Source organism: Sinocyclocheilus rhinocerous, unplaced genomic scaffold (genome assembly GCF_001515625.1).
Source record: "Sinocyclocheilus rhinocerous isolate Xijiao unplaced genomic scaffold, SAMN03320098_v1.1 scaffold3319, whole genome shotgun sequence".
NCBI classification, from domain to species: Eukaryota; Metazoa; Chordata; class Actinopteri; order Cypriniformes; family Cyprinidae; genus Sinocyclocheilus; species Sinocyclocheilus rhinocerous.
Window position 1 is genome coordinate 19,596 of NW_015655602.1, and position 21,460 is coordinate 41,055.

General features: G+C 39.2%; 1 long non-coding RNA gene across 1 annotated transcript; it reads right to left on the minus strand.

Annotated features, from left to right (window-relative positions):
* Positions 1-15,183: 15,183 nt before the first annotated feature.
* Positions 15,184-18,132, minus strand: LOC107718803 (uncharacterized). Its single transcript, XR_001637452.1, has 3 exons — positions 18,048-18,132; positions 17,855-17,861; positions 15,184-15,196 (listed from the first exon to the last, which is right to left on the minus strand). It is a non-coding gene; the product is annotated as an uncharacterized LOC107718803 (long non-coding RNA).
* Between the last annotated feature and the right edge of the window lie 3,328 nt (positions 18,133-21,460).

The window sequence follows — 21,460 nt, forward strand, 5'->3', positions numbered from 1 at the left end:
GTTGGGATGTTTGATCGGCGGTCTCTAAAAAGGCCGATCTCAAGCTGATGACGCTGCCGTGAGAGTTTTGGCACGACATGCAGCGTCACCGTCTCAGTCTCTGTCCGGCGAGGGTAAAATAATTATAATGCTGAAGGTGAAGTACTCACCTTCATATTTCTTCATTAAATAACTTATAAAGTAATTTGAAAACCTTGTGTGAGACGTAATTTCACAAACAGCGTGAGTGAATCACTGCGTGCTCTCTCTTTCTCTTTCAAAATATGCAAATGGATTCAAATCACCACATCGCGTCTGTCTATAAGTGAGCTGCACGCTGCACAGTTGACACAGGAATTGTCACTTGCACAATCGAGGCAGTGTCACATCGTCAATAAAGTTTATAAATTGCATTACTTTTTAATTCTTGCCAGTGTTTAACCATTCAGCGCCCGCACACTCTCTTGGTGCGCACTCGCAGTGCACACACATAATGCCAGGTTCACATTACTCCGTTTGCAGTGTGTATATGGTGCGTATTTTTTCCGCACTCATGTTAACGGATTAATAAAGCGTGCACACTGCACATGTCCAGCGTCCAGCAGTGCGTTCCACGAGTGGTGCGTCTGCAGCAGTGCAGAGATCGTTTCCGCACCGAGTCTATGTTTGCTGTGCTGCAAGCGCTGAATTAAAATAACAGCGCATTGTTTGCAGTAAATATGAACATGGATTGACACGAAAATGTAGTAATTACACCATATATGCATATTATTACAGTCTACTGTGTTTCACAGTCAACAGATATGGCTTTTTGGCTAGGTTTAAAGGGAAAGAGCATTTTTAGATAAACAAGGCAATAAATAATAGATGGCACTCGTGGAGGTAGGAAAGCAAAGTTCTTTATGGTGTTGCTTATATTTATAATTACATGTTGTTTAAACATGTCTGTGAAAGATTGTATTACTGTACTGTGTAAAAAAGAATTGCAATACTGAAAAAGTACTTTCAGTGATAATGTTTGGATTTGAAATCAAAATAATGGATAAATGTTGTGTTTGTGGTAAACAGCCACGGATCAGTAGCGGACTCCTGTGTGAAAGCACAATGAGAGTCCGTGCTGCTTCCCCTCCCACAAGAGACACCTAAGAGTGGAAATTCCCCCCATTTTCAAAAATGAAATTCAGGCCCTGAATAAATGTTTAAAAATCCTGATTGGAGTATCACTATAAAAAGCTTTAAAAAGATCGGTATCGGTGACCGGTATCGGCAGATACTGCTGTGATCGGCGATCGGCCTCAAAAATCCTGATCGGAGCACCCCTAATATATAGTGGTATCAAAATTAGCGCGTTAATGTAGGCGATTAATTTTTTCAGTTTAAATCGTTAAAAATATTTAACGTAATTAACGCAGCGGCAGGGCTAGGGTTGACCACGCCACTCACAACTGCTGCTTCTGTCACTTTTTCTCTTGACAAGAAGTGCATTTATTCAGTCGCAAAACAACTGAGAACGGGAGACCTTTCAGACACGCACTCCACTTCACTTCAGTGGCAGGCGCGAGTCAAGCGAGCGTGGAAACGGTACTGTGCTCACAGCGCGTGCTCTTCAATTGCATGCACGTAGTTTTTGAAAAATTTTAGTTTTTTGTCAAAAACTACGTGGATGCAATGTCGTGGTCAGTTTAGTCATGAAGTTACCAAAAAGGCGATTGAAGCTGCCTTAAAACTGTGCATGCATGTAATGTATTTTATATTAGTCACATTTAAAAGGGTCATATGATGCTATTTTAAAGATCATTATTTTGTGTATTTGGTGTTACAGAATATGTTGACATGCTTTCTCGTCAGCTCATTAATAGAGACTTTAAGACCTGAAGTGTGTCAGTAAAATGTAAAAAGAGTTGAAAGAAAATACGATGCGTGTCAGATCCGCGTCACGTTCAGCAGCGGCAGCTCTTAAAGAAATAACAGCCAAAATAACCTAACAACCAGCTGCTGTGATGTGTATTAATCAAAGGACAAAGAAAATAAAAAGAGGAAAAATTACTTTTATAGTTTTAAGGATTCATCTAATATTAATTTAGAATTTAGTGTTTGATAACTTCAATTTCAATTTCTGTATATTTCTGCTGAAGGGCACAGGTAAATATGACATTTATTATAATGGGTTTATGTGAAGATTGTTTTAAGTTCACTTAAATTAGAAGTTATTTTTTAAAGTCTAATAAATGTTCAAATTTGTACATTAATTTGAAGATTGAATGTGAAATTATTGCAATTTAAACGTATATTTAAAAACTTAAATGTTAGGTGGGATAATTTCAGAAAAATGTGCGATTAATTAGTTATATTTTTTAATCGATTGACAGCACTAATATATATATATATATATATATATATATAAATATATATATACACATATACATATATATATATGTATGAGGAATTATCTGTGGCTAGCTGTGCATTAAATGAGCAATATCACACGTTTTTCTATATCAGCATGGCTGTGATTACACAAGTGTGTAAATAAATAAGAAACAACCACGGAGTGTCTTAAAAACCCCTTTTGTATGCAGAACAACTTCCTTCCGCTGTATATTCAGATGTATAACAGGTGAGCCTAAGCCTTTGTTAATAATTTGAAAACATCACTTTAGAAATAGTAACAAAGGAACGTTTGGTTGCTTCATTGAAAGCTTATTTTATTATGTAGAGTATCGAATGAGTGAGTATGATTAACTGCATCTTATACAGAAGTCCTTCTTCAGCTCAATCTCATATTCAGAATGGAACATTAGTTTGGATGTCCGCTGAGGAAAGCAATATGTTTCTTGTAGTATCCTTTCAACTGTTAAAGGGGCTTCCAATGATAATGCTGGTCAATGCATTTGTTGGTTGTGTCTTACAAGGTGTTGTTTAAAGTAAAAATAATTTCCTTGTTCAGTCCCTTTCAATATAAAAGGCTTTGTTACTGACTCATAGAGGCATCTAATCGCATAGCATCTAATTGCATAACAATGTAATCAAAATTACCATCACTAACATACAGACTGTTTCTCAATACCAAATACTATTATTAATTAAATTAATTAATAGGAATTTTTATAATGGCAGTTGTTCGATAAATGTTTTATATAAATAATAGCACTAAGCAATTCAGTCAAAAGTACAAAAGCTAAAGTTACATAAAGATAAAAAGTTATGTAACTATTTGTTTTGGGGGGGAAAATAAATAAATAAATAGATGAATGAGAACAAAGACTGTATGTTAGATATGTTCAAAATGAAGTATATCTTATGTTTAACCACTATAGAGACACCAGAGCCAGCGGCAAATTCCAGACGAGCTGGCAAAGGTAAGGCTGTTCTTGTCAGGTTTTTGAGCACTGAACATCCGCTGACGTGGTATCCACTGATAGCTCACATCTCTGAAAATGTCAAAGCAAATTTTAAAATAGGCACAGATATATCAAAGAATATATCTTTATAAACAAACTGCATATTTTAATTTTAAACAACTACTTTCTTGCCTAAAAAAAAAATCAAAACTACATTCTGTGACACAACAACAGTAGTATCTGTAAAATTATATTTGGTCGTCCACCACAAACTTGATGTGAGAAACGCTGTAAGGGGAGTGATATAAACAGTGAAATGGTTCCTGTGGAGATACTGGGGAATACCTCATGTCTGGAAAGACCTCTCAGATTTGAGTGAAAGCAAATTGGCTAAACATGAAAAAATAAACCTATAGTAAACCATAATACTTTGGAAAGCACTATTTTTTTTATTCAATCAGCCTTTCTATTTTTTATTCTTTTTAATTCATTAGCATCAAAACAAACAACAAATCATTCTTGTTCATAGTCTTAATTTTGTCTGCTATTTTCAATTTTAGTCTTAGTCCCGTGTTAAATGTCCTTGTTAGTTTTTATCATATTTAGTCAACCTTATCCTATTTAGTTTTAGTCAAGTTTTAGTCGACTAACCCCCGGTTACACAGACAAGGCTTAAGCCTAGTCTTAGACTAAAATGTAAGTCTGAGCTGTTTCAAATTAAAGAAATTTGCAAGTCTCAACATTTTAGTCTAGGTTTAGTCAAAGAAAATCTAAAGTGTTTTAGTCTAGTTATAGTGAAAGAAAACCTTAAGTATTTTAGTCTAGTTTTAGTCAATGGAAACTTGACATTTTAGCAATAAGATTATTATTAATTAACCGTACAACAGTATTAATTTTGGCAGCCATTTTTAATTTTGTCTTAGTCGTACTCAAATGTACATTTTAGTTATCATATTTAGTCAACCTTGTCCTGTTTTTGTTTAGTCAAGTTTAAGTCAATGAAATGTATGAGCATTTTAGTAAGGTTTTAGTCAAATCTTAGTCACATTTTCGTCATGCTGTATAATGGTTAAACTGATAAAAATTATTTTTGCTCAAATTTATAATCGTAATGATTGTTGTCATTTGAGAAATGTACTTTTGCATTTCAGGCATTGCACTTTAACCAGTAAGTACAAATCAATAGAATGTTGACTCATGGGGCCTCATTTATGAAACGAACGTACGACAGAAAATTGGGCGTACAGTCGTTTCAACGCAAAACTTGGAATTCAAAGTTGATGAAACTATGATCAAATCTCACGTCTGGTCTCAGCTCGTGTACGCAAGTTTTTGAGCTACCTGAAAGGTTTTATTCAGGGCTTTAGCTTTATATGCGTGAATAGCAGCGTAAAACAAGACCATGAGGATTCAATCGTCGCATCATGCACCTGCAGCGCTTCTGTGAAAGGAGAAAAACAGAAATTAAGTCTATAAAAGGAATAAAATAAATAGGATCACACAAAATATATAATAGGCTATAATATAATTAACAGATTAACAAAAGGAAGGAAAAAAAACACTGTGCAACAAGTATAGGCTACGCTCGTTTTTGTGACACCCTTAATGCATTTTATTTATTTTCTTTATATCTTTATTTGATTAAATCCATCTGATCGCACAGGTGCCTCACGCACACACAATCAACATTAATTATACCGTTGCCTGACATCTCAGCCATTCATCAAACTAAAAGCAGTCAACCAAACATAAAAGTTACACTATTCATTTTAGGTCCGCACCGTCCGCTGTAAAATCAGCGTGCAGCGCCCAAACAAACATTTTTGTGCATGTGAAGGATTTTACACGGATATTAGAACATGAGTGAATTATAAAGCCATGTTTAGGCTACATAATGAATAATAGTTATGCAAACAAATGTTACAAATATGGCAAAATTGGAAACATTTGGATTCTTGTGGTATGAGACAGGCTCGTGAGCCCAATGCCGTTTCAGTTTTGCTTGACATTTGTATGCTGTTCATAATGAATGCCACTAATTTGTGTCTTATTATATAGTTTAATATATAATTTTATAACTACTTATTTTTCATTCTTGTTCTGTTCTGAATATTGTTAAATTTAAAATATTTGTTGTAGGGTGAGGAGAACTAAATTGCCTGGTTATATTTACCAGTATTTTAATATACATATAAATTACATAAATTAATGTAGCCTAATTGTTTGCAATTACAAGGTTAACGGGTGTTTTTGGAGTAAGATCAGTTTCTCTTTCATGAGATTACTTCTTCTTTTTGGCCGGGTTTCGTTTCTCCGTGTCGTAAACTCTAGGGGCGAGGCTTCTAAACCAGGGTGTTTTTAGAAAAATTCAGGAAGCCATAGACCATTGTGGTGGTGTGGTATGGCCAGCGGTGAGTATGAAACATTCAACAACAGTAGACCAAAATGTCAGATCAATAAAAAAGTATACGTGTACTTTTGTGAGAAAGTAAAATACATGGATTCTAATGGAGACTATGAACTCCTGGTTTTGAATGTCAAAGGCATTGGCCCTTTGCCGATTCCTGGACACCCCAACAGGCCGACAGCAGATTAATCTACTTGACAATTCAACGCTAGAGCTCGGAGCAGGAACGGGCCTCGTCTCGATAGTTGCCACACTTCTGGGTAAGTCTCGATATCTGATGCAATCATATGGTGATCGCATGTCCTCTTCTTCCGAGACATGTCCTGGCGGAGATGTAGGGATAACTGCAGGCTGGAGCAGTGGGTGTGGTGAAAGATTAGGGCGTGCCGAAAAGTAGGGGCATGGATAAAGGTCTTTCTAATTGGTTAGGGTTAGGGGTTAGGAAAACAAAGCCACAACCCCAACATTTTAGGCAATTTAGAAAACCCGGCCAGGACATCTCTGATTTATTATAGGCTTTTTATTATATAATTTAATACAAAGACTTATGCAATCTCTCTGTCTACATAATAAAAACTGCCAAAACAAATTAAAAATATTATAACAGCGAAATTCCAAGTAATTCCACTATAATTCCAAATTGCAATACTCTATTTCTCTATTAAAACAACAGCGGTCGAGTAAGTGCATTTACTCAGCAACCACAATCGCAAACAATACAGTCGAGATCTCATGACAGAACACCAACCGGCTGAGTGACACTTTCATTTAGATCGCTAAACTCCAGCTTGTTTGTCTGTGTTTTCAGGTCATCGGCGGCGGCACTTCTGCAATGAGGAGCGAGCGCATGTGCATAGTTGCCAGATTGCTTAAAATAAGCAAAACACCGGGCAGAAAATGTATGCTTGTAACAGCAAAGCTCTGATTCGGGGATTTAAACTTTTGATATATGGCAACCGCACTCATGAAAACTTGCGTAGAAGAGGCGTGTAGAGCAGTCCGCAATAAGATTTTGTCTCCTTTTTTGACGAAAATAAAGAGGTTTTTGCTAAAGTTTTTATTTTTTTGAATACATTTTAGTCTCGTCTTATTTCGTCAACGAAATTGCATGTTAATATAGTCATAGTTATCGTTTATTGACCTTATTGTCGTCTCGTCTTAGTCATGGGAAAAAAGCTTGTCAACGAACATTTTTCGTCATAGTCTTCGTTAACGAAATTAACACTACTTGTTCACAAATGGATTAAAGGGCACCTATTATGCCCCTTTATTCAAGATGTAATATAAGTCTCAGGTGTCCCCAAAAATGTGTCTCTGAAGTTGAAAATACTCCACATATCACTTATTATATTTACATTTACATTTAGTCATTTAGCAGACGCTTTTATCCAAAGCGACTTACAATTGCATTTAAATGTAATGAAGAAATTATCAGAGATATGTAGGGGTTTTACCCGAATGTTGTCTGCAATACAATTGCGTGTGTAAATTAAGTCAAGTTGGTTGCCTGATTTGTGCGTGCTTGTAGTGGTAAGTCGTTTGAGATCAAATGAAGCAAGGAGTGAATGGAAGTCTGTAGCATAAGGCTTGTCCAGATGAAGCAGGACACTCACGTGCAGCCGTCTGTCTCTTCTGTTGACTAATCATATAATATATACTGAATTATATAATTTTGAAAATGCCTATTAGGAGTGAAAGCAATTTAAAGCTTAACTGAACTTAAGTAAGGATATTTATGAATAGGTCCCTGAATCTTTGACTCATTAAAATATTGACAATAATATATGTAACTTAAAGTTTTTTTTTTTTCAACTGCCTACACACATTTTCAAAACTTTGCCTCTTTTTTTCAAAACTTTACAAACAAGTCCAAGAATTGCATGCACAAAATGCAAAATACCTCACATCTCTTGCAAAATGAAGCACTGCATTCAAAATATCATAAACACATCTCAAAAGCAAACATTTGCAAACACCTTTGCCATAATATTAATTCCTGTTAGATTTTTGTGTGTGCAAAAATTGTTTTTGAATTGAAAACTGAGTCAAAGGCCGAGAATTAGTGTATGGTTTTGCCGATTTGGTGTGTGGTTCTGGTGTTTGAGTGTCAGGTTTCAGAAATTGTGTGACAAATAAAGATTGTGTGTGTGAGCAGTTGAAAAAAAAATTTAATACTAGCTTAAACATAGCCTAAGTTTTAATCTATTTATTTATTAATTATATACTGCTGGATGAAGTATAAAATATTAATCTTACAAGTAGGACAAATGAGCATCCAGCTCAAGGCTGTGTCAGTAGATGGACATAGTATTTAAAAACCATTCTGTTCCACCTAAAACCAGACAGATGGCCACCCTATTTAACATTTTTATTTTAAACAGATGGCAAGTACTGCTGAATTCAGCCTCATCATGTTCAGTTCCTTACATCTTACCTCACATTCTTCAAGTGTTAAAAAAGGCTGTTAAAAATTGTTCTTTATAAATTTGCGTAGCAACGGGCCAGCCCCCATTGTCCAGTGGCCCACCAGGAAAACTCCCAGTGCTCCAGATGGCCAGTCCACCCCTGATCAAAACTATTTTACATTATATATTATAATGATATTTCAGTTTGGCTCGCGTCCTATTAATTTACATGGAGGGCGGGGTTTATGACCTATACTGTAGCCAGCCTTAAGAGGGTGACTGAAATGTTTTGGCTTATTTTTTTAGGACATCTGGAGCACACTTGGTCTGCATGTCTCAAGGTCAGCTCTGGGGCGATAGAAAAAATTGCCCACAGGAGGCGGACTGTGTAGCAGTTTAGCCAATAGCTGATCAAAGTCCTCAAATCTGTTTCGCTAACATTTCAATATACTTGTATGCCTGGCAAAGAAGCGTGTTTTGGAGGAATTAACAAGTGGCAGTGATGTTCATATGCATATGGGATTCAGACACTCCAGGCACAGACATGAGCACTCACTCAGAGGAACTGTTCACAGTTGATCCTGACCTGCCTTCAGATTGCTTAGATTCGATATTGTTATGATTCTTGTCTGTGTTCTTCGGTTTTGGTATTGCTCAGAAAAGTTTGGTGAAGCAGTCATAGCCATGCTTTATCGTAAATAAAACACAGCTGTTGAGCAATCAGAATCAAGGACTGGAACTAACCATATATGTGTGTGTGTGTCTGTGTTAGAGGCTGACATTTTTTCGGGAATCCCGTGGGTCACATGGGAAACAAAATCACTATCAATCACGTGATTGAGATGGGACAGGAAAAAATGTCAGCGGGAGTGGGCAGGACCGGGAATCGTAATAACACTATGATACCCCAACTTTATACACAAATATACCTTTTATATAAATAAACTATAAACTGTATATTTTAATTTTGAACTCAATTCTAGTTGCCCTGTCTCTTTATGCTCTCCTCCTGTTTGCTTTGGTGTGGCTGGTTAAGTGAATGACTTACGCGTTGCGCTTCTGTAAAATAATTAAAGCAAAGAGGATGCGATTTCTGCCGTCTCGGTCATGTGAACTTGAGCGAGAAACTTCAAAACTCAGTGTATGAAAAATATATCTATAGAGAGTGAAATGTCTACTTTCAAATGAAAAAAAAATTAAAATGGAAAACTTGTGTGTTAGCATGGATGATTTACATGAAATTTAATGTGTGTTCAATGCACTCTGTGCATTGTTTAAGCTAGCTTTCAGTTCAATAAAATAACAAAAAACTACATTTTTGATTTTTATTCAACTAAAGTGGGCATGCTGTGATCTGTACTGTATTTTTTTTTTACTGTAGCTGACAGATTCCGGCCAAACACAACACGGGAGTGGGAGGGAATGGGAGTCATTCTTCCAGGATTTGGACGGGACGGGATTTTCCCCCAGTTTTTTCGTGTGGGACAGGATTTTTTTTTTTTTTTGTGGGAGTGGGACGGGAGAGGTTTGAAAATCCACTCCCCTGTCACCCTCTAGTCTGTGTGTGTAAATACATTGTTTTGTGTCAGACTGAGTGTACGTTTTGATCATGATAAAGCTGTAAACTGTGATATTCTCCAGCCTGGGCCTGCAATTCAATCTGCACTCGTGATTTCTCTGTGCGAATTCTGGCTTTCTGCATCAGATAGCGCTGCATCTGCCTAATAAATTCACATGACAGTTTCTGAAATGCGCCCATAACCAGCACACCAGATGATTTTCTGCTTCTGACAAGCTCTTGTATTGAGTATCATAACAGTTACTTTGTCTTCATCCAGAGAGGGAGAATAATATCAATCCATTTGATGATCCAGCAAAGCGAGTCAAGCACTTATGTATCAATCTTCATACACTGCTGCCGGTTGTCTAACAAAAAGCCCAGAAATGGGATCATTCAATCAGCAGCCACTGGCTGCCTGACTGCCTCTCTCTGCAGCTCAAGTGCTTATAGCTCACTGTCAGGTTTGGTCTTGTGTTCCTTTCCTTTCCTGTCTGCCTGTCTCCCTCCGTTCTCTTCTGCCCTCTCCCCCACCTTTCTCTTTCTCTTTCTCTTTCTCATAGCTTATGTGATTTTAGGACTGAAAATCTGAAAAAAACCATGAATCAAGAGGACATAGTAATTATTATTGGGGGACTATGAGAAAAAGTTTATATTACCAACATAACATTTCTTTGCCATGTTTTGCAGATTATATCAGCACTTTTCAAGATAAATTATATTAAAAACTCATAACATAGCTTATTTTGTAAAAAGAAATGTCTCTACATTTTTCAGAGTTTCCCTGATGCATTGAATAATTATTTCTGGTTTCTCCATCCTCTGTGTTTTGTGGCTGTACAGGAGGACTGAGCAAAGATGTGTCTGGGTAAAATACGACTCAATCAACATCAACAACCAACTTTAAACCTTCACTGTAGATAGATCTAATCATGACCTAATGTTCTGTGAAGATGGGCCTTTTATATTCTGTAATGTTGGTCTCTTTTCCACAAATCAGTAGATTATTTTTACTGTTGAAACCACAGGCTAAAAGAATAGATGAGATTTGATGAAAAACTGAAATTGAAACCCTTCTAATACATAAAAACTGTTTTAACGCACTTTGTCATTTGTTGGGACCTGAGGGCTGCACTCCCATCAGCAGAGCAGTAATTGGTTCCTCTAAATCTGCTGAGCGCAAAAAAAAAAAAACTGTTTTTTTTTTTTTTCAGAGCTTGAGTAAGATAAATAAGGGGGGGGGGGGGTCTTCATGTCTCTGTACTAATCATTGTTAAGCAGTTCTGTGTAAAGTAAATACATACTACAAGCTTGTGTCCATAAATACATAAAAACCTCATGGTCATCCAAAGACATTTTTCAGAGGTCTGGTTTAGGTGGAGAGTACTACATTGTTCACTTCAATCTTTCAACAATATGTCCCCTGTGATCAGTCAAATATTGAGGGTATTTTATATTGCGTTGTCTTCTTATACTTTTAAGTACTTGTGGATTTTTCTCAGTTCTGCTGTGTTGGCCTTTGAAAATCTCTGATTTAGCACTGTAGCATCATTTTTCATATCTATTGTTGGCTTGTCATGGTGTCATAGCTGTTCTGCCAGCCTGTTAGATCAGTCCAAATGTATAAATCACTGCAGATCTAACACACTCATTTAATTAGTTCAGCTCTGCTGTGCGCAGTCATTAATTGAAAAATCTCAGCTCCACCCGCTGAGTGAAAATATTCCCTCCTTTTTTTTTTATTATTTGTATTAACAGATATTCTCCGTGATTTCCCTCAGTAGCCAATTGACTGCCTACTAGGCACTTTGTCATCTATCATTGTATATTGTATTAGTCAATTGCCTGATTTTCTTTGAGCTCAAACGTTCTCAAGAAAATCACTTTCCATATAAAGTCTTCATGGATATTTATAGAAATCTACGTTCTTGCAATCATCTATGGTATGCTGGTTCCAAACCTCAGAGCCTCCATTATTATTATTATTATTTTTCATCTGTGAAATAAAGTAACAGGTACTTAATGTAGCAAAAACAATTTGTCCAGTGGTTATTTTACCCACTGAAGGCGTGCGTTGCTCGCTAAGGGCTCTCCTTATCACAGCGAGGCTAATACATTTTCTCACTGTGCTTCACTGCTTTCATTTTACAGCTGAGGAACCCAGTGGCTTCAAGCTGCGGCTGAAATAGGACCCCAGTTACTACGGCAGCCCCACAGAGTGTTTAGGTAAGTGTGCAGAACAATTGCTGAAGTCTTTCAAAAAGTTTGTAATTGTTTCAATCACTGTAGTTTGCTTGCTTTTTGAGCTACATGCACCTATACTGCAATAGGAAGTTTCATAATCATTATAGTCTAGGATAATAAAGGTAACAGAAAGCAACTTAATGTCAACCTCAGTAAAATTTAAAACTTGCTGAGAACCAATATGAAAACTGAAATAGACACAATATAAATAATTAAAATAAGTAAGAAGGTAGGTAGGTAGGTAGGTACAGTGCCTTGCAAAAGTATTCATACCCCTTCATTTTGTTCACATTTTGTTATATTGCTGCCTTATGCTAAACTGCTTTAAATTACTTTTTTTCCACATCAATCTATACTCCATAAACCATAATGGTAGAGCAAAGAAAAGGTTTTTAACATCTTAGCAAATTTATTAAAAATAAAAAACTTAAATGATTCCATTGCGTAAGTATTCATACCCTTATCTGGGACAGTTGGGAGACTGTCTGGGAGACACTGAGACACGATACTTCCTGTTTGTTGCTACCGTGTGTTTTGAGTTTGAGCTCCGTCAAGTTAATTCTTTGTCGTCTAATTTTCTATTTTAAAATCAATTTTATACACCATCATTTTCGTTTATATAACGTGTGAATATATCCCCGATGGTCACTCTAGTTGAGCTCCATGATCATATGTGGAGATGGTGTGTTGCAGTGGTGTTTGTCCTTCTGTAGGTTTTTCCCATGAAGTCACATTGGGAATCTCACCCAAATATTTTACCCATGAGATTTTGAACAAGTTCTCTACCCAGTGGCAAACAAGACGTGGAGGCACAGGTATCATTCAAAAGTTACAAAATGCTTTATTAAGACAATATAAAACAATATAAAAGTTACAACAATTGAAAGTACACACATTAACTCCAGTAAGGCTTGCGTCAACAGAAATCACTTACAACCCATCATGGAGCTACGGCCTAGACTACAGGGGAGACTCTTCAATAACAAATGATCTCGCAACCTACACTGCACACTCACACATCAAGCAAGAGCCCAGTGCACACAGCAGACCACAGCACTCAGTGAAGAACACCACCACCACCTAAAATGGGAATAGTCTCCCTGGTCAGTCAAGGCCCGTATAATTACAAACAGTCTTAACACAATACACTTTGCACAAAATAACACAAATTACAAGAAAGAAAAAGAAACTGAAAACAAAAATGAAATTAACAATATTAGCAAATCAAGGAAAACAAATCTCTTCAAAAAACAAAAACTCACCCAATAAGGAGAAAAAAATCTAAATCACATAAATTAACAGAAGTAATGTAAGGTAATAAAACAAAAAGAAAGGGATATAACTCGAAGTACTCCAATAATTGAGTGACTCAACAACTCAATTTACAATATAAAGAAACAAAATAAATCAACACACAAATTGCAAAATCACCACAACAAAGAAAATTTCAAAACAACGGGAGTTGAATAACACTATGAAAAACAAAGGAGATCAAAAAGAAACAATTTTAATGAAAACTAATTTAACATAAATGAATAAAACGCAGAACAGACAAGCACGCAAGCCATTAAAGGCAACACATCCACACAAAAGAACAAGACTTTCTGGCACGGGTCCAGCCACACGACCGTAACCAAAAACATGCAAAAACACAATGCAAGTCCACGTAGAACGAGACAGCGGCGATATTCACCCTGCGATCCAACAACCGCTGCAGGAACCTGGATATATCCGAATGTTAAACTCTCAGCCTATATACACAACAGTCGCCACCCACACACCCGACATTAACTGGGGGAAGACAGATTCTCATCCCACAGCAGAGCAGAACAGCCACAATGAGTAAGGGCACCCAAATAAACAAAACACAGGAGCGACTACTCGCAACCGCACTCCTGAACTGACCCAAAGTCACACTTAGCCGAAGCAGAGCGAGTCACACTGCGTGTCTTCTGACTTCCATTCACTTATGGAAACTGCCATCCTTATTTATCATGCCACACATACATAAATAGTTGAATGGATAATAAAGGAAACAGAAAGCAACTTTCTAATGCTTTCAGCATCCTGTTCTGCAACACCCTTATTCTTCACTTTAAGATACATCACATTGACCATATTATAAGAAAGAATTACATCTACTCTTTGCAGAATGCCAAATAAAAAAATGCCAATACATAATTTACCTAGTTAGATTGAATTAATGTGTGTGTGTGTGTGTGTGTGTGTGTGTGCGTGCGCGCACACGCTTGTTTTCTACAGTATATTTGTGCGTGTTTGTTTTCTTTTTCTAAAGTATCAAGTTGAACAGCAAACCTTTTAAAGACATCATGAAACAGAAATTGCAATCATTTGTATTATCTTTTGTAATGCATATATGCAAGTTTATATCTCACAATTCTGAGTAAAAAAAGTCTGAATTGTGAGATATAAAGTTAGAATTGCGAGATATAAACTCGCAATTCTGACTTTTTTTTCTCAGAATTGTGATATTTAAACTCACAATTGTGAGTAATAAATAGGGTTGTCAACTTCAGAAAATCAAAATACGGGAGAATCACCTTAAGAGGGTTCCTCAGCCTTTCACGAATCCTGATTTACTTAACGTGTACTGCGTGAGTGGGACTGTGACTGGATGATGATGGGTGTCGGTGATCATTCTCAAGTGATCAGCACTGCTGCTGTTGTATCAGTCAGTGGTTAGATCAGCGTAGCAGTCAAAAAACGGGACAAGGGAAGTCACGTACGGGACAAATCAATTAGGCCCAAAATACGGGATGTCCTGGCTAATACGGGACGGTTGGCAACCCTAGTTATAAAGTCCAGTTCTAAGGAGAAAAAAAGACTGATATGTTCTCATATGTTCTGATAAGTTTATATCTCACAATTATGACTTATTAACTTGCAATTTTGAGTTTATATCTCGCAATTCTGACTTCATTTCTCACAATTCTGAGTTTATATCTCACAATTCTGAGAAAAAAATCAGATTTTCGAGTTTGTATCAGACAATTGTGAGAAAAAAATCAGAACTGCGAGATATGAACTCACAATTGTGAGAAAAAAGTCAAAATTGTGATATGAAAAGTCGCAATTACCTTTTTTATTTAATTTATTTATTTATGTTTTATTCAGTGGCGGAAATGGGCTTCCATAGAGTGGAATGGCTTAAATGGAAAAAAAAGAAAAAAAAAGTAGGGTAGGACTTAATTTTGCCCAATGGAAATCCGAATCCAAAAATCACACGAATCCGGTCTGTGGTCTTCCGTCTGCTCGCCACCAGAGGTCGCCTTCTGATTACACTGACTCTCACACCACACAAACTGTTGCACGTCACCCTGGACTACATTTCCCATGCTCCTTTGCACTGATTGAACTCACCTGCAGCCAATCTCACACACACACTATATAACAACCACTCAAATCCTTCTCTAATCACCGAGTATTGTCTGCGTTTATTACTCTCCTAGTGATAGCAACTTTACAAAGCCAGTCCGTGTTTCCGGAGTTTAGTTCTAGTCAGTCCTGTTTGATTCCTGTTTATCCTGTGTCTTGATTCTAGCCTGGTTTACCTCGTCCTGTCTGATCTCTGTCTGCCCTGTAATTATCGCCTGTCTGTTGGATTACCCGTTTGCCTTGCCCCCCTGAATCACGTTCGCTGCCGATCGACCCACATCTGTTTACTGGATTACTCGTGTGTCTTGCCCGTACCATACCTGTTTGCTGGTGTTCGACCCTGCCTGTGTTTTGACCATGTCTGTGAATAAAAGCTTGCATATGGATCCGCACGCCTCTCGTCTCGTTTGCCCTGTTACAGAATACTCGGACACACAAGGACCCAGCAGCTTTTCCGAGGAACATTGGCCAGGTATGGACACGGCAAAAATTTTGTTATTCCTTAGACAAGGCCCGCGATCGCTGGAGAACTATATTCGCGAATTTTTAGCCATTTTGAACTATTCTGATATACCGGACTGTCTATTGATAGAGTTTTTTTTGTGATGGCCTTAATCAACCTCTACGATCTGAGCTTAGACACGCGGGTCCGTGTTCGTCACTCGCTCAGTTTATGGATTATGCTTTGCTGACTGTTGGCTCTTTGTTTACTGTGGGGGTGGCAGAGGAAGAATGCGTCACTGCATCTATGACTGAAATGGTGGCTGTACCAGAGCGCGCTCACATAATGGCAGCGACAGCGGAGTCAGTTTGCAAAATGGCGGCCACAAAAACGCCCTGTTATGTAACCGCTGCCATTCAAGTCAAGTCAAGTCACAGCTGGTCTTCCTGAGGCAAGTCAAGTTAAAGCTGGTCTTCTAGTGTCAAGCCACGTCACAGTTGATCATCCAGTGTCAAGTCACGTCTCAGCTCATCATCCAGAGTCAAGTCACGTCACAGCTGATCGTCCAGCATCACGTCACGTCACAGCTGATCGTCCAGAGTCTCGTCACGTCACAGCTGATCGTCCAGAGTCTCGTCACGTCACAGCTGATCGTCCAGTCTCGTCACGTCACAGCTGATCGTCCAGTGTCAAGTCACATCACAGCTGATCGTCCAGTGTAAAGTCACGTCACAGCTGATCATCCAGTGTCAAGTCACGTCACAACTGTTCACTCAGAGACCTGTCACTTCCTGTCTGTCGCACCCAGATCCTCAAGGTATGTTCTTCAGTATCCCACACTGGCATCCAGCTTGGAGGACCCACCGCTGGTGTCAGCACGTGCTGCTGGTATCCCTAAACCAGCGCTCTCAAACCCTTTTGTCCCAGAAGTAATCGCCTTGTCTGCTGCATTTCCCATATGGGGGATTGCTTTCTGTGTATAGGCTGCATTCACTACTGCCGAAGTTCCAGAGCCAGCTACGTCCACGGAAGGATTGCCAGAGGTGACGACTGAGGCTGCAGAACCTCCAGAGACGGCGGTGCCCGTTCCGGATTTTACGGAGGTGGCGGCGTATGCTGCAGAACCTTCTGAGGCGACTTCTTTCACTTCAGCTCTGGTTACGGTAGTGGCGCCCATTAATCAACTCCCTGTCTGTCCTGTCACGGCTATGGAGGCCGTCTGTGAACCCTCTGCCTGTCCTGACATGGCTATGGAGGCCGTCTTTGAACTCTCTGCCTGTCCTGTCACGGCTATGGCGGCCGTCTGTGAACTCTCTGCCTGTCCTGTCACGGCTATGGAGGCCGTCTGTGAACTCTCTGCCTGTCCTGTCACGGCTATGGATGCCGTCTGTGAACTCTTTGCCTGTCCTGTCACGGCTACGGAAGCCGCTTATGAAATTTTGTCCTGCTCTGAACCGACCGAGGAGGACATCTCTGAACTCTCGTCCTGTTCTGAACCAGCCATGGTGGCTGATTGTGGACTGTCTGTCCGTCTCGTCTCTACTAATGTGTCTGATTTTAAACTGTCTGTCTTGCCTGTTTCTATCAAGGAATCTAAACCTGACCAGTCTGTCTGTCTAAATGCTTCTGTTGAGTCTGAATTTGAACCATCTGTCGGTCCTGATTTAGTCATTGAGTCTGTTGTTGAACCATCCGTTTGTCCAGTTTCTATTAATGGGTCTGAGTGTGAATTGTCTGTCTGTCCAGTTTCAGTCACTGAAATGTCTACCAGTCCAGCTTCAGTTAATGCATCCAATTTTGAGCTGTCAGTCTATCCCATATCAACCCATGAATCTGTTTGTGAACTACCTGCCAGTCCAGTTTCCCTCAATGAGTCTGATTTTGAACTGTCTGTCTTGTCAGTTTCTGTCACTGAACTCTCTGCTTCAGCCTCTGGCAGATAACTCAAAATCAAGGGCATTGACAGTCTTATTCCAGTCAATGCATTTAATTGTGAACTGTCTGTTGGTTTAAATTCTACAGTCAAATCTGATTCTGAATTATTTGTCTGTCCAGTCTCAACTAATGAGCCTGAGTGTGAACTGTCTGCCTGTTCAGTTTCAGTCAGTAAGCCTATTGAAGAACTTTCTGCCCGTTCAGTTTTCACCAGGGAAAATATTGATGAACTTTCTGTGTTCCCTGCCTTGGTCCGTGAGACCGTATATGCTCTGTCTGTCTCTTGTGTCTCAGTTTTCCATAGGTCCCAGTCTCTACCATGGGTTTCTGCTCAGTCTACTCCGCCATGGTGGCCGTGGTGGTCTTCTTCTCCATCTGCTCCGCCGTGGTTGTCTTCTGTCTGGCTCTGGTGGTCTTCTGCTCTGCCTTGGTGGTCTTCTGCTCCGTCTGCTATGCCGTGGTGGTCTTCTACTCCATCTGCTCCGCCGTGGTGGTCTTCTGCTCTGTCTGCTCCACCGTGGTGGCCATCTGCTCTGTGGTGCACCGTGGTGGTCTTCTGTCTGGCTCTGGGGGTCTTCAGCTCCGCTGTGGGGATCTTCGGACTCATCTGCTCTGCTGTGTTGGTCCTCAGTTCCACCTATCCTGCAGGTTCTGCCCTGGTTTCCTGCTCTGCCGGCTCCGCCCTGGCTACCTGCTATGCCGGCTCCACCCTGGCTCCCTGCTCCGCCTTGGCATCCTGCTCTGCTGGCTTTGCCTCAGTCCCCTGTCCCTTCACTTCCCCATGAACCTGGCCCTCCATCCCTCCCCCTGTTCCGCCTCCTCTCCACCACCTTTCTGGATTGTACTATGTTGGGAGCGTCTGGAAGCTGCACCTTGGGGAGGGGGGCTTTGTCACGAATCCGGTCCGTGGTCTTCCATCTGCTCACCACCAGAGGTCGCCTTCTGATTACACTGACTCTCACACCACACAAACTGTTGCACTTCACCCTGGACTACATTTCCCATGCTCCATTGCACTGATTGGACTCACCTGCAGTCAATCACACACACACTATATAACAACCACTCAAATCCTTCTCTAATCACCGAGTATTGTCTGTGTTTATTACTCTCCTAGTGATAGCAACTTTACGGAGCCAGTCCGTGTTTCCGGAGTTTAGGTCCAGTCAGTCCTGTTTGTTTCCTGTTTATGCTGTGTCTTGATTCTAGCCTGGTTTACCTCGTCCTGTCTGATCTCTGCCTGCCCTGGAATTATTGCCTGTCTGTTGGATTACCCGTTTGCCTTGCCCCCCTGGATCTCGTTCGCCGCCGATCGACCCATGTCTGTTTACTGGACTACTCGTGTGTCTTGCCTGTACCATACCTGTTTGCTGGTGTTCGACCCTGCCTGTGTTTTGACCATGTCTGTGAATAAATGCCCTGTTACAGGTTCTTTTAAAACTTTACTGTAAAAAAATAATAATAAGCAATAATAATAATAATAATATTAATAATAATAAAATATAGCTGCAAGCAGCAATTATGGGGCCAAACTCTCCAAAGGCAAAATTAGGAGCTAAGCATGGCATGGAGCATCAGACCAAATGCAACAATAAGTAATAAAAGCAATTTTAGGATGATTGTAATTGAAATGGCGGAAAAATCATAAATACAACCTCTAGTAATATGATTAAATGGCTTATCACTTTTGACCAACAGGTGGCGCTGTAATAAAATCATTTTGGTGTGTTCTGTGTGAGGTGACAATGGCACACACAAAGTTTGTTGTCATTATATCAAAGCTTTGCAGAGACATAGCCTCAGAGTCATTCTGGCACCGTGCATAAAATTTGTAGTGGCGCTTTACAAAAACTGTTTTGTCTATCGACATGAAATCCATAACTTTTTGTCGGCACAGCCTGAAGATGATTTGACTTGATTTTGGTGAAAATCGGACCAACGGTCGAGGAGGAGTTCGAAAAAGTAGATTTTCAACATAAATCAAAATGGTGGACAGGAAGTTCGGCCCACAATGGCATAATTGGTATCTATGTTGTCGGCATGACCCAAGGAATATTTTGAGACCAGTTTAATTATAATAGGCTAATGCAATCAAAAATGATTAGCATTTTTGGAAATTTCATAATTAATGGTTAATGAATGGTTTACTACTCTTGACCAATAGGTGGCGCTGTTACCAAAATGATGTGGACTGGTCAGTGTGAGGTGATAATGGAACATACAAAGTTTGGTGTAAATATGTCAAAGCTTTGCAGAGATACAGCCTCAGATGCAGTTTGGCATCTTTCCAGCAAATTTGTTGATGCGCTAAACGAAAACCTTTTTGTATATTGACACGAAATCCATAATTGTTTGCCAGCATGGTCTGAAGATGATCCGAGTCAAATTTGGTGAAAATCGGACTAACAGTCTAGGAGGTCTAGGTTTTCAACATTAATCGAAATGGCGGATAGAAAGTTCGGACAGTTTTGGCATAATTGGTATCGATGATCTCGGCATGACCCAAAGAATACATTGAAACCAGTTTTATTACAATAGCCCAATTTATTCAAACCGTATTAGAATTTTTGTAAATTTCTTTATAACTTTTGGCCACAAGATGGCGCTACCCCCAAACTTTTTGAGTACTGTCAGAGCATGGTGCCGAAGAAACATACAGAGTTTCGTAATGATACGCCAATGCGTTCAAAAAATATAACTTTTTACGACATAATTCAAAATGGCCGACGCCCATTCGACCTTCGGTGCTTGGACCCTAATAATGATAATAAATAAATGTAAATAAATAAAATGCTGTGGTTGCCAGAACATAAGGGTATAAGGTGTGGTTTATTTATACCGTTACTGTTTAACACATATGGATTGTTGAGCTTTTATTTTAATTACCACCCCGTTTTCTGTATTATTGTCCCTATGTGTGTGTGTATTTACCCCGGATGAGATCAGTCTCGTGAGATATAGCGCATCACCTTGCATCATGGACTTGGTTATAATTATTTCACTATATAGGTTGCCGGCTTACCAACGTTTGGTAGCGTACTCATTTGTTCGACTCTGACCCGGGTTTCGTTTACTCTGTGGATTATGGACTGAGCTGTTGTTGGGATATTCTGCCACCTCGCATGTGGAGTTTTACATACGAACTTGAGAGATTGGATTACTTGCCAGTGAAGACTTTAACAGCTTCAGCCTGCACTTAAGAATCTGCTTGCGGACTTTCATTCTACCGCAGTGAGACTGATTGAATTCTGTCAGGATCTGTGAGGCAGGAACCAAATGCAGATTAACAATGACAGGGTTTATTAGCAAAACAAACAAGGTAAGGCATGAAACAGAGTCCACCAACATGGGATACAGGAAACAATGACAGGACAGCGGAGGATGACTGCCTGAATCAGCCCTTAATAACAACAAGACGGACAACAGCAGAGGAGGTGGCAGGGCCAGGAAGACAGTGGTGAAGATTAGGCAAGGCACAAGGAAGCTGAGATCTGCTAAGAGAAACCTTAGCAAAAAGAATAAATAACTGATGAACAAATAGTGAACAAAAAGTAGTTTAGTTACAAAAAGTAAAAGACTAGAAAACACCAAACTAAATAAAAGACTAGAGTTAGTCTTTAACTCTAGTCTTTTATTTAGTTTGGTGTTTTCTAGAAAATGTAAAATAATACTAAAATTAAACTAAAGGAAATTACTTGAACAATAGCTAAATCAAAAGAAATAAAGAGCAAGACTTTAACAAGAAAATACCAA